Source organism: Lissotriton vulgaris, chromosome 3_2 (genome assembly GCF_964263255.1).
Source record: "Lissotriton vulgaris chromosome 3_2, aLisVul1.2, whole genome shotgun sequence".
Taxonomy (NCBI): domain Eukaryota; kingdom Metazoa; phylum Chordata; class Amphibia; order Caudata; family Salamandridae; genus Lissotriton; species Lissotriton vulgaris.
This window is the reverse complement of record NC_141690.1, coordinates 176,101,785-176,118,279: the sequence shown is the minus strand read 5'-3', so window position 1 is coordinate 176,118,279 and position 16,495 is coordinate 176,101,785. Positions and strand designations below refer to the sequence as shown.

Here is a 16,495-nt window from a genome sequence, read left to right as displayed (position 1 = left end):
TGGCAGCGCCGGTTCCCCTTCAGTATGCCAGTCATACAGATGACCACGGGACCGCATTGACACAGTCGAGACTCTGAGGTGGGCATGGTGAAGACTCGGCGATAGAGCCAAACTGGCAATCCTTTATGCCCCATCCATTCCACAGGCACATAAACCCATGATCCCTGCCATGACCGAAAGGGCCATCAGAATCAAAGCCAGAGATCTAGGACTATTTACTTTTTCTTATTTGTATCCCGAGGACAAATTCTTAGCTCCACCTAAAACTATAGAGGGGAGGGCCAGGGCATTTTCGGAGCTTTTTCTCTATTAGACTCAGGCCAACCTGCAAGCAAATACACACAACTTTTCCCGCCCCTCCACCCACACTGATGGCACTTGGTAACATTATTCAGACAGCCTCCCACTGTAAGCTCGTAACTCGACTGTACAACCACCTGCACAACACGGCTCCTATAATCACGCCAAGGGCGTTCCAGGGTGTCATCCCCTATAACAGAGGATCAATGGACCTTTTGCTGCAATCAATTGGCAGTACTTTCACCCAATTACAAATTGCGTCAAATCCATTTTAACTTCATCCATCGTTTCTACAGAACACCAGTGCAACTGCATAAAATGGGGTCAAGGCAGATGAGGGTTGCTGGAGGTGCGGTTATGCCCTGGCTACTTTCATACGTATGGCGTGGAACTGTCCCCCGTTGGCTTCATTCTAGGACCATGATTACAACACAATTTAGAGATAATTGGCACACCAGTTAACCTTGAGCCACACATAGGTCTACTAGGATATGTGAGGGACACACTGGTTGAAACCTGGAAATTACATGCAATGCTTTTGCTCTTTGCCAAGTGATGGGTAGCCATTCATTGCGGTAGGAGGGGGGTTTCAACAATAGATGCCTGGATGCGGGATGTCACATTCAGTCACACACAATTATCAATCTTCTGGGAGCTAATGACACCTAGATCTAGGCCAAAAGACATATGGGACTAGTTTCTGCCATGGGCTAACTCGCAACGAGATGCCGAGGAAGATCCTCTTGATCAGACTTCTTTTCCAGCAGAGTAATCATTCTCTTCAGGGTTAATATCCGCCAGGGGCCTGAACTGTTCAGGGGAATCAGAAGTAGGTTCCTACACAACTCTACCCTTATCAAATATTAAATTGCTTGTAGATACCCCATTACGGAGTCACTCATGCTTCTAGATCCTGCTAATCAACCTGAATCATGCAATGTGAAACGCAGACCTGACAGATGTTGCATGTAGTTTGCCCGCTTTGCTCTGTAATACTGCATATTACACGTTAACCACCTGTATTAATGCTTTACTCAACTGACTATGTTGATGCCCTGTAAATGTTTGTTGTATTCAAATTCCAATAAACAACATTTAAAGAAAAAGAATCTTTTAAGTCCTAAGTTTTGGATTTTGGCTGTCTAGGCACCTTTACTACCACCATCAAGGGTCCAGGACTCAAGGGGCACCCCTTGGGGGGTTAGGACTTGCTCAGGCTGGTTCCAGATGTGGATTTAGGATTGTTGGAGACTTTTCTATCCCTGAAGCTCTGATTAGGACACCAAACAACTAACCCTTGGAGTCACGCTTGTAATCCTTGGTTTAGCAGTAGAACAGGGCTCAAACATCAGGGCATGCCTCTGAGTGTACAAGGTGGACTTCAGGAAGCAAAGCAATCCTTCCATGTGCTGTAAGGCAGTCTTCTGAAATACACAGTAGGCCACAGCCTCGGGCAGTCCTTTGAGAGTAATTTCCAAGGTCCACAAGGTGAACTAAAGAGTGGATCCTATTTTTATTCCTGGTGCCCCCTTTAAATTAGGAGAAGTTTCTAGAGAATTCCTTTGAAGTGCTTGATGTTTCCTGCTTAATCTGCCCTATCACCTAGCTGGCTGAAGGAACAATGCTGGGCTGACACCTTGTGTAAAGGCAGACCACAATCTATTCAGTTGCAAGTGGAGCTGTGCCAAGCTGCCCTCCCCCATCCTGCCAGTTGATGTCCCATCCATGCGCAACTAATCCACTCCATTGTGTGGCTGTCTGGAAGAATAAACAAAGTCCAACTGGCAACTATACCTAGTCATGTGACCAAGGTTAAGACTGCAGGCATCAAATAGGGCAGAAAAATGCCAACTTTCTAAAAGTGGCATTTCAAAATTGTAACTTAAAATCCAACTTTACCATTAAAGTGGATTTTCTATTACAATTTCACAGACATTAAACACAAATTGCTTAACGCTCCTAATCAAATGTTGTCACTTATTAAATGTAATAAGGCGGGGTGTGGCCAGCCATCATGGCCGCTCAAACGTGTATCCTTTTGGCTCTGCTCCAGGCCCCGAGTATTGTGCTGCTGCAGCCCTTCAATCAAAGCTGAAACAGAACTAAATAATGACCTGAAGAACGAGGAGTCAGGGGGGCACCCGAAAATCTTGCATACAGCTTGGAGGTCGTCGGCGGAGATCCGAGCCTTAAGGGCCTGCGGGGCAGTGAATAGCCCACGATGGGGGCTTCCCCCGATGTGCGCAAAGAGAAATGCTGGGGCTGCTACCCCAAGATTGAAGATGAGACTGGGCACATGCCGCGATCCACAGATTGAGACTCACCAGGATCCCGGTTCAGGAGGAGAGATGCGGTGGAATGGAGGCAGAAGCAGTCAGCTTCCAGGGGGTAGGGAGCTTCCGGGGCACTTCTAACAGCAGGCACCCAATTGATGCAAGGCACTAACTTCTCCCGCTTGACCGCCTGCCCCCACAGACAATGCCTGACTTCAAAATGATGCCTGACAAGCATTATTTGTAATGCAGGGCAGAGAGCTGAGGCTGCCACCACGTGAGAAGGATTCTCTCCTTGCTGTGACAGATTAGGGGAGGCAGCCCACACGCACCAATTGCATGTCCCAGGTGGGCGATCTTGAGAGTAGATGTGAGCATTGGCACTGTTTTGGGCCCTCCAGGGGGAGCGCTAGGTGCCCTTCAAACTCAGTTGCCTTTGTTTGCAGCGCAGAACTCGGTGGCTCCCCGAAGGTCTGCACATTGGGCTCACGCCTGACCAGATGGAGGGTGGCCCGCGCTGACCAGCGCCCTCATCCAAATGCCACCGAAGAAGGAACTTAGCAACAGAGTCTCCAATTACTTCGCCCCGCCTGGCGCCGGGGTGGATAAAGAGGGAGATGGGCAGGCTAGAGGGGGCATGGTTCTTACTCGCAAGGATCTGCGGGCGCTGCTAAGAGAGGACATCAAAGCAGAGATAGGCGCCTCATTCAATGCGTGGAACCAGTGGCACTTCAAGCGGACATGGACATGGTTGGTGCCCATGCATTAGACCTCGAAACTAAATGCCAGGATTTGAAGGATTGTATGAAGCCCCTGGAGGTAGGCTCCACCAACTTGCACACCCACCTGCACGCCACGGTGCTTAAATGCGAAGATCTTGAAAATCGCTCCAGTAGAGACAACATACAGGTAGGAGGACGCGCAGTGGGTCCCTGACAGACACCTGGACTAGGTGGTAAGAAGGCAAAGGTTTGACGCCCGCTGAGTCCAGTCCGAACTACAAAAGCCATGTCCTTCCCAGAACGGAATCAAGCATCCGAGGAAACATTCGGTCCATCACCTGTTTTGTTTGCAATTGCCGCCCAAAGTGCGCTGGGGATGCCCAGACGTGGGTCCCAGGCACTCCACACCACTGGAGTCAAGCTAGCCGGGCTGATGAGAGGTGTTACCTCGAAACCGGTCCGGTCCTCGGATGCTTGATTCCGTTCTGGGAAGGACATGGCTTTTGTAGTTCGGACTGGACTGTTCCCATGGGGCACAGGGTCAGAGCTGATTTGCATATCGCCATTGTCTAACCCAGGGTGGTGTGGAGTGCAAAAAAACGATGGATTTGGGCCCAGATCTTTGGACTGGGGTGAATGTGTGACATTGATCCACATTCGGTCCATCACCTGTTTTGTTTGCAATTGCCGCCCAAAGTGCGCTGGGGATGCCCAGACGTGGGTCCCAGGCACTCCACACCACTGGAGTCAAGCTAGCCGGGCTGATGAGAGGTGTTACCTCGAAACCGGTCCGGTCCTCGGATGCTTGATTCCGTTCTGGGAAGGACATGGCTTTTGTAGTTCGGACTGGACTGTTCCCATGGGGCACAGGGTCAGAGCTGATTTGCATATCGCCATTGTCTAACCCAGGGTGGTGTGGAGTGCAAAAAAACGATGGATTTGGGCCCAGATCTTTGGACTGGGGTGAATGTGTGACATTGATCCACATTCGGTCCATCACCTGTTTTGTTTGCAATTGCCGCCCAAAGTGCGCTGGGGATGCCCAGACGTGGGTCCCAGGCACTCCACACCACTGGAGTCAAGCTAGCCGGGCTGATGAGAGGTGTTACCTCGAAACCGGTCCGGTCCTCGGATGCTTGATTCCGTTCTGGGAAGGACATGGCTTTCTTAGTTCGGACTGGACTGTTCCCATGGGGCACAGGGTCAGAGCTGATTTGCATATCGCCATTGTCTAACCCAGGGTGGTGTGGAGTGCAAAAAAATGATGGATTTGGGCCCAGATCTTTGGACTGGGGTGAATGTGTGACATTGATCCACATTCGGTCCATCACCTGTTTTGTTTGCAATGGAATGTAAGGGGGCTTAATTCGCCCAATAAGAGGCAAAGCCTGTGATAATTCCTGGCAGAGTGTGGCTTTGCAAGAAACCCACCTGAAAAAAAGTGAAGACCTGCCCCTGAAACATAAAGCCTAACCACTAGTTTTTCGTTCCTCGGCTACCACTAAGCAGAATGGGGAAGCTCTTCTTTTCCACTCCTCGTTTCACTTCCATCCTCACACCACTAAAACTGACAAAGCGGGGAGAATTCTGATGGTCAGGGATGATTTGAGGGGAAGATCGTGCACTATAGCCATGGTATACACACCCAACAGAGGGCAGTTGGAATAGCTTCTTACATTTCTATTGGCACTGGGGGGGTTTGGACCACTGGAGATATAATCCTACTAGGAGACTTCTATCTTAAATGGGACCCAACTCTCGACACAACTCACCCACACAGATCAGTAAGAGGGATTTTTAGCAAGTCACTCATGGCTTCCCTACAACGCATGGGTCTTTAACCCTACAACACAAGACTATTTTTTTTTCTCCCACTTGCATAGAGCGTATTCCAGGATTTACCATATTTTTTATCAGCCAATCGCTTTACTATTTGCTATCAGGGGCTCACTTTCACCCAATATGCCTCTCAGATCATGCCCTTCTCGATATAGTGTTCAACTGCCCCGCCCCATGTCCCAAACATGTTAGGCGCTATTTTTCTAACTCCCTGAGCATAGACAGGCTCCTCTGGGATGAACTGAGGAGGTTGATTAAAGAATATTTCGCCATGAATGATCCCACAGAAACATCTCACGTAAATGATTGGGATGCCTTCAAGGCAGTCATACGGGGCAAGTGCATTGCCTTGGCCACCACACTTAAAAACTAGCAGAAGGGAGAGAGACTCCTACTAGAGGGTGACCTACAGAAGGACGAAAAAGCGCATAAAGATTCCCCGTTGGTGCAGACCCTGCGGATGGTGACAACATTAAAGGGGAAGCTTCAGACCATATACACCAACAGTGCAGAAAAGACCATTCTACGCCTGCAAGCCCAAGGGTACAAAGGGGGAACAAAATAGGCAGACTGTTGGCGCGTAAGCTCAGGGCGAAACAGGAAAAAGAATATGTTAAACAAGTAGTTGATGACGCCGGCATCTCCCATCTTAGTAAAGAGGGTGAAGCAAATGCTTTCAGGGATTTCAATTGCTCCCTTTATACTGCTGATACCCTAACACCCCAGGACTAGGCTGGGTACCTTGATTCCCTGGAACTTCCGCAGGTCTCCCCCACTATCAACGTGGAACTCTGTAAACATATCTCAATAGAAAAAGTTCAAAAGGTGATAGATGCCCTAAAAGGTCAGGAAGCCCCAGGCCCGACAGGTTAAATGCTCAGTTCTTTCGAACATTTGCACCTGAGTTAACACCAAACTTGCCAAACCTTTTCAACGACACAGTGGCCACGCGACTGGTATCGGCTACCATGGGGAAGGCTCCAATCACTCTAATCCCTAAAGCAGAAAAGGACCCTCAATTGTGCACATCATACCGCCCAATAACCCTCCTAAATCTGAATACTAAACTCTACTCCAAAATATTGTCCAGTCGACTAGAAAATGTATTACCTGCACTAATTCACCCAGACCAATCGGGTTTTATCAAGGGATGGCAGACCCACGATAATCTACGCAGGATCCTGCACCTAATAGAGAAGGTGCCAACACATCCTGGCAGCCCTCCTCTCATTAGACGTGGAGAAGTCCTTCGACTGTGCCGATTGGTCCTTTTTAATTCAAACGCTACGCCGATTTGGGTTTACTGAAACCTTTATGGGAATGGTGCAGGCCAATAACCACTCTCCCAGATCCCGAGTCCTAGTAAACGGGGAAGCCTCAGATTCTTTTCAACTTTCGCGGAGACAGGGCTTCCCCTCTCCTCCATGCCTTTTGCTCTGTGCATTGAGCCATAGGCGAAGCGATAAGTACGAACCCAGACATCCGAGGCATCACGTTCGGCGCGGACGAACACAAAATCTCCCTATTTGCGGAAAATGCTCTGCTTCCCATTACCAACCCGCTAATCTCACTGCCAGTTATACAGGCCAAAATCAGCCTCTTTGAAAGAGCCACAGGATTCAAAGTAAACCTGGCTAAATCCTTCTTCCTCAATTTAACATTGCCCCAGGAGGTGATGGCTGGGATCGAGGAGACTTCCTCTTCCTGTTGCGTACGTAAAGAAATCACATACCTGGGCATCAAAATTACCCCCAAAACAACAGATCTCTATGAGTCTTACTTTCCTCCCTTGCTGTGACAGCTTAAATCTGACTTTGAAAAGTGGGGACCTGCATTCATCTCATGGACAGGTAGAATAAATGCTATCAAGATGAATGCTCTTCCCCGTCTACTTTACCTTCTTCAGGGCCTTCTGATTACAAGTTGGCAACCAAATTTATTTGGCAGGGACAAAAGGCTCGCTTATCTCAACGACTACTGATTAAAGCGCGCCTGGAGGCGGTGGCTGGCCCTTCCTGACTTTTTGGGTATTACAGGGCTGCCCAACGGATGTATGACACGCATGCCTTTACATCTCAGTTTTTACAACGCATGCTGTTACAACGCATAGCGTTAAGGGGTGCTGGATAGTGAATAGTTTAATTTACTATTCCAACTCCAGTCCCCGTGGATAGTAGGGAAGGTGTTGGATAGTAAATTAAATCTATTCCCTATCCTAGAGCGCCCCCAGCGCTATGCGTTGTAATGACATGCCTTGTAATAGTTGCGTCGTAAAGGCACTGCGTGGTAAAAGTTGCGTTGAAAAGGATGTTCCCTGTGTGTAAAGCATTTAAAAACACTATGAGTGCTGACTGAATGGTCCCTCAAAGGCTCCGTGAAACATTGGCTCCATATGGATCAGTAGATTGCGGGCAGAACCATTTGGAAACTCCCACTTAAACAGAAGTAAGACAGGCCGCCTAATGTATACCTCAGCTCCCCCACGGCCACCACCTTTCAAATATGGAACAACGTCACTAGGACTTTGCCTCTGACGACCTTTCCATCTCCCTATACCCCCATCCATTTTAATCCAGCTTTATTTCCGGTGCTCTAGGAGGGAACCTTTGATAAATGGCGGACAGGTGATTGCCTCATATTATCCGATCTCTTCAAGAGGGGAGAACTGCTTACCTTTGCAGAGTGCACAGGGCTTTTAAGTTGCTACCCACAAAAGATTACCATTATTTACAGCTCAAGCACTGGGTGGAACAACCTCAGGTACGGCTGGCCACGACCAGAGACCTGCTCCCAATCGAGAAATGTGTACAATCCGGTACTACAACTATAGGCTGCATATCATTCTTGTACTCCTCATCATGGCGATGAGTCCCCAGTCGGCTCCCCGACACCAACAATTCTGGGACGCTATGCTCACCACCCCCATAGGGGAGAAACAGTGGGGCTCCCTGTATAAAGACATTACTAAATATAACCGCTCTATGGTTTCATGAGAAGAGTTCATTATAAAATTATGTACAAATGGTATCTACAGCCCCAGAAACTGCACAAAATATTCCCTAATACCTCAGATAAATGTTGGCGGGGTTGTGGGATGTTGGGGGACTTCCAGCATATCTGGTGGGACTGTCCCTCTATTTAACCTTTCTGGAAAGAAATATTCTATGAAATAAAACTGATCCTGGGCAACCCAATTGCAGATACCATAGAACACTCTCTCCTGGGAATACGGGACTCCAGTCTGAAATACCAAACACAAGGGGATTGCTCCATTATGTGGCTATGCTTGGGAGCAAACTACGATGGTAATAGCTGCAGCATGGGAAAAACCGGAGGCCCCCTTCCTCAAGCAATGGCATGCCCGATTATGGGGAGTGCTGGCTCTCGAACGAATGACGTACATAGTTGAAGACAGACTGCGGGGTTTTGACTATGTCTGGACTCCATTGGTGAGGTACTTATTGAAGGGATTGCCCCTCTTCGCTTGTGGCCTCAGACTGAGAGCCCTCCACCTCTTTCACATATAACAGTCCAGTTGTTACCTTTAGCTTTCCGGGCAGTCAGGATCCCCCGAACCCCACGACACCTCTGGCAGGATTACCACCCTACTCCATCAGGGAGCAGAATGCTGAGCCCAAAACGCAAGAGCCGCCCTTAACCATCTCCTGTCCCAGTTAGATCATTAACACAAGTCACCATGGGATGGTTTTACTGTTTACGTTTTGTTTTGTCTTAAAGTTATGTGCCTTAGAAGGGTTCACGAGCACTAATCGTAATCACATCCTGAAAGTATGTAAGCTCTGTATCTGTAGCCTCGCAATGACAGGATTATTATAGTTGGGACATGATTGCAGTTAAATAATTTGTGCTGAGACCTTGTGAACATGCTGTGTACTCTTTTCGATATCTGTAACTCTTGGCTTATGAACGGTGTTCGGTGCAGCAACAGCTATTGTGTTGCTGTTTAAAATCAATAAAAAGAAATTAAATAAGTGTAATAAGGCAACCCAATGTTATCATATGGGAGAGGTAGGTCCCATAAGATGGATGAACGGCTTTACAACGCGTGCTATTACACCGCGTGCGTTACAACAAGGTTTTTTCAACACAAGTCGTTACCACGACTTGCGTTGGAGGGGGTGCGGACTTAGGAATTTTTTTATTTACTATTCCGACATCAGCCTACGTACAGTAGGGAAGGTGTTGGATAGTAAATTAAAAAATTCCTTGTCCTGCAGCGCCCTCCAGCGCAAGTCGTGGTAATGACTTGCGTTTTAAAAACCGCGTTGTAACGGCATGCGGTGTAACAGCCGCGTCATAAAGGCTGTTCCCCCCATAAGATAGGTGAAAAACGAATTTAGGAGTTTTTCACTACCAGGACATGCAAAACTTAAAAAGTACATGTCCAACCTTTTAATAACAATGTAACTTGCCCTATGGGCTACCTAGGTCCTACCTTAGAGTTGAGGTATATACAGAAAAAAGGGATTTTAAGGCTTGGCAAGGAGGTTATTTTGCCTCGATGAATTGACAGTTTAAAACTCCATTTAAGCTGCAGTGGAAGACCTGGAACATGTTTTGACGAGCTACTTAAGTGGGTGGCACAATGAGTGCTGCAGGCCCACTAGTAGTATTTAACTTACACGCCCTGGGTATATGGTTTACCACCTTACTAGGACTTATAAGTGAATTAAATATGCCAATCAGATGTAAGCCAATCTTACCATATTTTATTGAGAAAGCACAAGCCTTTTCGCACTGGTTAGCAGTGGTAAAGTCCTAAAACCAATAAAAACTAATTTCAACAAAAATGGGAGTCATTGGCAACAAGGTTGAGGTAAAACCACCCTAAGTCTGACAGCCCTAACATACATGGTTTCTTAAAGTTCAAGTGCATGCTTCTTACAAAAAGTAGCCTTATTAAAAACAAACAAGCATGCTTAATATTTATTTATTTATTTATTTTTAATATTTATAGAGCGCTGCATTTACCCGTGGGCGTCTTGGCGCTGAGAAATGCTGAGAGAGAACACCCCGAAGGCAAAAGAGACGCAAAGATGGAAGTTGCAGTCAGCCAATGTAGAACAACATTGTTGATGGAACCTGATGCAGCAACAGATAGCACACAGTCATTGTAGTGTGCATGAACCCAGAAGGTAGCTTCCTTAATACGAGCAGAGACTTACTACCATGATGCATCCTGATTCCGCTGCTCGATCCCGCTGTGTGCAAAAAGCAGCCGGTGGGATTATTTAATCATAGAATAATATTAGACAGAAAAATATTTTTCAAAGTTTTCTAAACTTTTTCAGTTTTACCAATACCTTACCATATTGAGATCTCCATCCAGACTGTGAAGTCGCCTTATGTAAAGGTTAGGGAAAAGTAAAAAAAAGTTTATTTAACCAAAACAAAAATTTTAAAAATAATGTTTTGTTAAAACTTATTGTAAATTAATTTTATATTTAGTTTAAATGTAGAACTAAATAAAAAACTGCTAAAGCACGATTAAATTAATTGTGAATTCAATTAATATTTAATTTAAATATATCAAATTTAATTGCAATTATGTTTCTAAAGTTGGAACCAAAACATGCATTCCCAACTGAAGTAAAAAACAAATTATATCCTAATAATGACTAAAAGTAGTCTATAGGATTAATTACAAGTACTTTAATCATACATTAATTTTTAAATTCAGAAAATGTTGTTCAAATATTTTATGATGACATAATGAATGTTTTATTCTATTTTCTGTCATTACATTATGTTTATTTATATTTTTGTAATAATTTATTTAATATAATATAATTTCCTATCTTTTTTTTTAACTCCTTAACCGCGGTGCAAATTCCGCTACGGTGCGGGAGTTCTGTAGAGTGTAGAGTGCGGGAGTTCTGTAGTGCTCGGGACGGTCGTTGGCCGACGCGTGAAGCGAAGGGGTTAAATTCCCTACGCTCATTGATTTCAATGGAAGGGTAGAAGCAGTGGTTGGCCATGTATGGTAGTGGACTTACTGCAGCTCTAAGCTGGAGTAATTTGCTATAATTTTGGTTTTAATACTTTGAAGGGGCAGTTTGTGACTAGCAATGGGCGTACTCTTCTGTGGGTGGGTGCAGTCCCTTCCCTAAACCCCTCCCAAACCCCTCTTTTCTCATCCCTAAGCCCCCCCTCCTTTAGTCATACGTATTCCCGATTTTCAAGCCACACCCATCGGTCCTTCCCACATTTACTACTAAAGTATAAAATTATGTGTATGCAGACTACACATTTGGATTATGATCTCTGCAAAAAAAAAAGAAGAGACAGGGGTGGAACCTTCGCATATTTGTTTGTGAATAGCCTTTTGTAGTACATTAATAGTACTATTTATTACGACTAAACGTACTAAATGTACTGTATATGTTTTATTCTTCTCAGTGGCGGCTGGCAAGTGGAGGTGGACGGGACACACACATGCACACATAACATACATTTAACACTCACAGTCATGCATTCACATGCACGCACACACACACACACACACATCCACACATCCATTCACAACACTTCACCAAACATTCATAGATACACCCACGCATGAACCAAACATTAATTTAAAACTCTTACCTGCAGCCAGCTCTGCGTCAGAGGTTCCAGGAGGCTTGGGACTGCTGCCTTCCCTCATTGGCTGTAGAATGGGATAGGGTTAGTGAGACTGCTGACCCCACCCCACTCAAATAATGAAGTGGCACTGATTAACACTCGATCCTGAGCGCTTCAGGGGTTAAAACTGAAGCGTCTAGGTGTGAGGCAAGCAGTGATGCTACCCCTCGTCATTGAGGGGAGGGCCTCAGGAACCTTTGATGAACTGAGGACGTCACGCCCACAGGAGCTGTGATGTCCCCAGCCCAGCAAGTTCAGCTCAGGCAGCCAGGAGCCTGAGCATTTAGAGCATGTCTGGCTCCTGGCTGTGTGACCTTAAATGAACAGTGTCTGTCAGGCTAACCTTTCGTGAGGGGCAAACGGTAGAGGGCCCTGGCCCCTCAGCCCCAATGGACCGGCCTTGGCTGATTCTTCTTCAGTAAGAGATTCAAACTGAAATCTGGCTGGTTCTGCTGACCTAGAATGTCTGAAACACTTTTATGGCACTCGATTTGTACTGAAAGGCTCTCTCCAGATACATGATGGCATATGCATTAGTTTGGGCGAGTTTGTGAATAAATATGTGGATCTTTTATTTAAAGAATGTTGCTTAGTTAATGGCTTATTCATAAGAAAACTCCGATAGAACTGGAGGAGAAGGGACAAGCTGTTTAATTTTTTACACATTTTTAAAAATGTCCTTAGGTGTATAAAATAAGAGTAATATGCAGCTTTAGCCTGCTTTACTAATATTCTATTCGTTTCTCTGATTAAAGTGAGTTCATTTATAAGATCCAGTGAACCAGTATTGGTTTAAGTCTTCTAGACATTCCTTAGTTTTTTTACTCGATTTGCTTTTGCTCACAACACATCCTTTGTTAATGTTTTGTTTCAAATTGTTATATTTGTTTTCCTGATTGATTGGAAGTCTAACTTTCTAAGCAGTCCATTAGAGCCCGAATCTGTAATCATTTGGGATTGAAAATGAACATATTTTCAATAGTGGTGCCGTATGTGTTTTTCATTGTCCTGGTGCTGAGCAGGTACTCTAACAAATGTTTACTGGACTGGTATTCAGCGAAAGTAGCTGCATGTGGGTCAATGATTCTATAAGCAGGTCAAAATGCCCATTTCAGAAAATAAGTAAATTCACTTAAAAAACCTACAGCTTGGCATGACGGATGAGAGATGACAAGACCAAAGTCGATGAGGAGGAAGAAAGCAGGTATTTGAAAGGACAGTGATTCATCTAGTAATGTCTGATCAATATTAAAACTAATTTAAAATTCAAGCAGTGCTATGCCAACCATCACAGGTCTTCCTGGGCTGTCTCTGTCTGTCAAGAAGGAAGAAATTCTGTATATAAAATGTAGGAATATCTTGAACCCGTTTTTGATTAGAAAAATAACTTTTTAAATGTAGATGTCTCTTTTTATTTGTGTTTTATCATGAATACCAAACTCTTCTATACATTTCCAGTTTTTGCTAAAAAGGGCACTTGCTCAGAGGTAGGTACACCCAAGTCAGATAGCCCGTATTTACCAGATCTGCTGTTTTTAAGGTCCACCTACTTGAATGTGTCTATAGGTTAGACACTATAAATACCTGCACTTTCTTTTCTTTGAGTATTTTTTTTTTACTTTGAACATTTTGTTACCATGGTGTTTTTAGAATCTTTCAAGGGTAGGTCATGGCAACAGGAATCCTGATACCATTATGCCAGGAGGATTCCAATAGGCCTGGGACAGTCTTGATAGCCACATGCTCAGCAAAAGATATTTGTCCAAGTTTCTGCATGTGGAAGTTTGCACACCAGGTTTATCCCAGTCTCTCCTGATCACTCTCTGGTGGTGAAGTCCAGGGTAGTGAGAAAGGACATGGAAAAAGATAGTCCTTATGGAGAATGCCCGACTATAGTGGGAGAAGTTGTTATTTTGAAGGACGATGCCTCATCTACTCACCACACCTCGCGGCGGGTACGGAAAATTCAGAGATGCGGAAAACAGACAATACTGAAAAAGTCATGTATCCTGCCCAAGGAACGATTTAGTGCTCCCTTCCACCATTGTAAGGGCGTTATCAAGCAGCAGAGATTAACCTCTAGGAAGTGCCAGGTAGCCTCTGTTTTCTTTCTACAATAATCAGAGAAAAATGTGTGTTCTGTACTTGAATTTTGATGTGGTGTCTCTCATCAATGTAGGATTAGCAACTGCATATATAATACAAAAGGTGTGTACAGGAGTGTGGGGGAGTGTGTGCATTGTATTAGCCAAATAAAAAGTATTGTTTTCATAGAGAAGGCTAGCACATAAAAATAGCATGCACTTTTGCAGGGATTATACATTTAGTAAACTAACTCCTATTAATATGTTTGGTTGATTTTTATCAAAACTACTTATTTCAATTCCATATTAATGTAGTAATTTTCCTATTGGGCTGGATGCCTTTTGTATGCAGTACTTTAATGATCACAATTTAAATCTGATATCAATCTAATTTATGACACTGATACTCTTGATTAAAAAATCCAAGTAAATGATTCAGACATCTGCTCGTAGATTTCTCTCCTTAGTTTGGAATAGATGTGAAGGTGAGTTATGACCAGGAGTCACACAGAATCTCATGACCTCTCAATGAAAACTGCAACTGTTGGATTTCATGCTGGGTTGGACTATGCATGAGAAAATCATGAAGAGTAGTGCATTTTGGCTACTGGGTAAATGTTTTCCCTTGGAATCTGCATCTTCTAAATCCCCCATGAAATATAGTGTTGTTCCCTTCCACCAGGAAGGCATTTCCTGCCCTTTACTTCCGGCTAACTACATTTGTTGCAAAGATGAACGCCCCCAATTTAGAGGCATGTGGCTGTTCTACTTCTGCCTTGAATACAACAATGCCTATACTGACACTACATTTACAACGTCTAACTATGCTAAAATTAGCAGACTTTCCACATTTATCAGTCCTTTTTACGTTTTGGAAAATAGCTTCAGTCTTCATGGGAATCAGCATGTACACTTTACAAATGCAAATTGCTTCCCTTGACCCATGTACACATAAGTAGTAGACTTTTTGCACTCCTCAGAGGTACTTATTAAGTACCTCTGAGGAGTGCAAAAAGTCTATGAATTTGCGCAGGCGCGATTTAACACGTTTTTCTTGGTGTCTCACCTTAAAGTTCCTGCTCCAACAGAGACTCACACCTGACAATGTGCAGGAACATCACCTGCATGCACTAATATCTGATTGCTATTCCTTTTTTGTAGTTGATGTCTGATAAAGTGGCCCACAATTGCAAATCGGGGCAGTTTTCAACTTATAAAGACACGTTGTATTGGTGTTTTGTAGGTATGGGAGTCTGCATGCATGTGTGCTTGCTGCAGGCAATGTCTGTGGCAATATGAGGGAAATCAACAATCGACAGCGGCCCACCACACCATAAAACAGGCTCACAAACAGACAAAACAAGCATTAGCAAAGCCAATAGCTCTCGCCTTTGAGAACTATTGGTTTTGACATTGGTTTTTAGTAATGCTGCTAGTAATGGCTTAAAAGGAAACCTAAAACCAGGTGCTATGACACAGCTGCGGAGGCCTTGGCATTTATTTTACTGTGTGCACTACACCCGCATGTATCTACAGAATGTGCTGTGGCTTTATTTCCTTTTATGTGCGGATTGTGAGTAATAACAGGATATGTGAATAACTGTGAAACCCCTTTATTAGCACAGACTTGCTTCCTCTCCTCCAGCGCTTCTCCCTCTAACTGTTGCCTCAGGGAATCCTTCCTTGTTCACATTCTAAACCTGCGAGAGGATTCCACATTCCACAGGAGCCAAGACATAACACATCTTCCTCTTTCAATAAACTCACACATCTTAAAAGAACTGGAACAACAAAAGTAAAGAATAAACTAAACTTACTGAACAGGCATAAGGTAAGTGGTTGTATTCACTTATTAAAAAAATATTCACATTATTAAACATGGGGTGTTACAGTCTACCATAAACTTCCCCTTTAATCCAGACTAAAAAGTCAAACAAAGTTTCCCAAAATCTCAATTACCAAAAGTATGCAAGTCACAGAAAATCCTTCAATTAATATGGTCATACTACTGAACGACCACTAGGCATCTTTTTCACATTTACTCCATCTTCTTAACCACTTCCACTCCTCATCTCTTCCTCAGACCCATTCCTCACTTCTCGCCTCACACTGCTCTCTCTATTGCAATCAACATTGTCACAACTACACGGTCTACTTTCTTCTCCACCCGACTAGAGGTCACCCTTATTTCCCTACCACTCGCATCAGGAACTCCAAACCCAAATATTGGCCAGCCCTGCTTTGATTCCCCAGCACAATCGCCCTCTTCCTCACGCATCCTTCTCTCACCCCTATCACATGTTGGCAACCTATTGAAATATGGGACACTTCCCTCTGTCAATTTAGCAGAATGATTAAAAATGTTAACAACTTTTAATGGAGCAGTATATCTGTTACTGCTTTAGGACATCATTTGTTTGATCATCATTGATTGATTGATTGATTGATTTGTTGAATTTGAATTTCACCCAATCTACTACACTCAATTAGACTCTAGATACAACATGTTTGTGATCATAATCATTCTTATAGGTGTTTTATGCCTTCTCAATATTCAAGCCGACTTTATCTGAGGGCCAGTCACTAAGCCTATGCTTAGACATCCAACATAAATTATCTTTAGTGTAAGCTA

General features: G+C 44.3%; 1 long non-coding RNA gene across 1 annotated transcript in view; it reads left to right on the top strand.

The window, feature by feature from the left end:
• The window catches only part of LOC147725477 (uncharacterized), a 112,790-nt gene that overhangs the window by 44,448 nt on the left and 51,847 nt on the right, over positions 1–16,495 (top strand). The window contains exon 3 of the long non-coding RNA XR_015309780.1: positions 10,113–10,290. This is a non-coding gene — a long non-coding RNA (uncharacterized LOC147725477). The remainder of the gene's footprint in view (positions 1–10,112; positions 10,291–16,495) is intronic.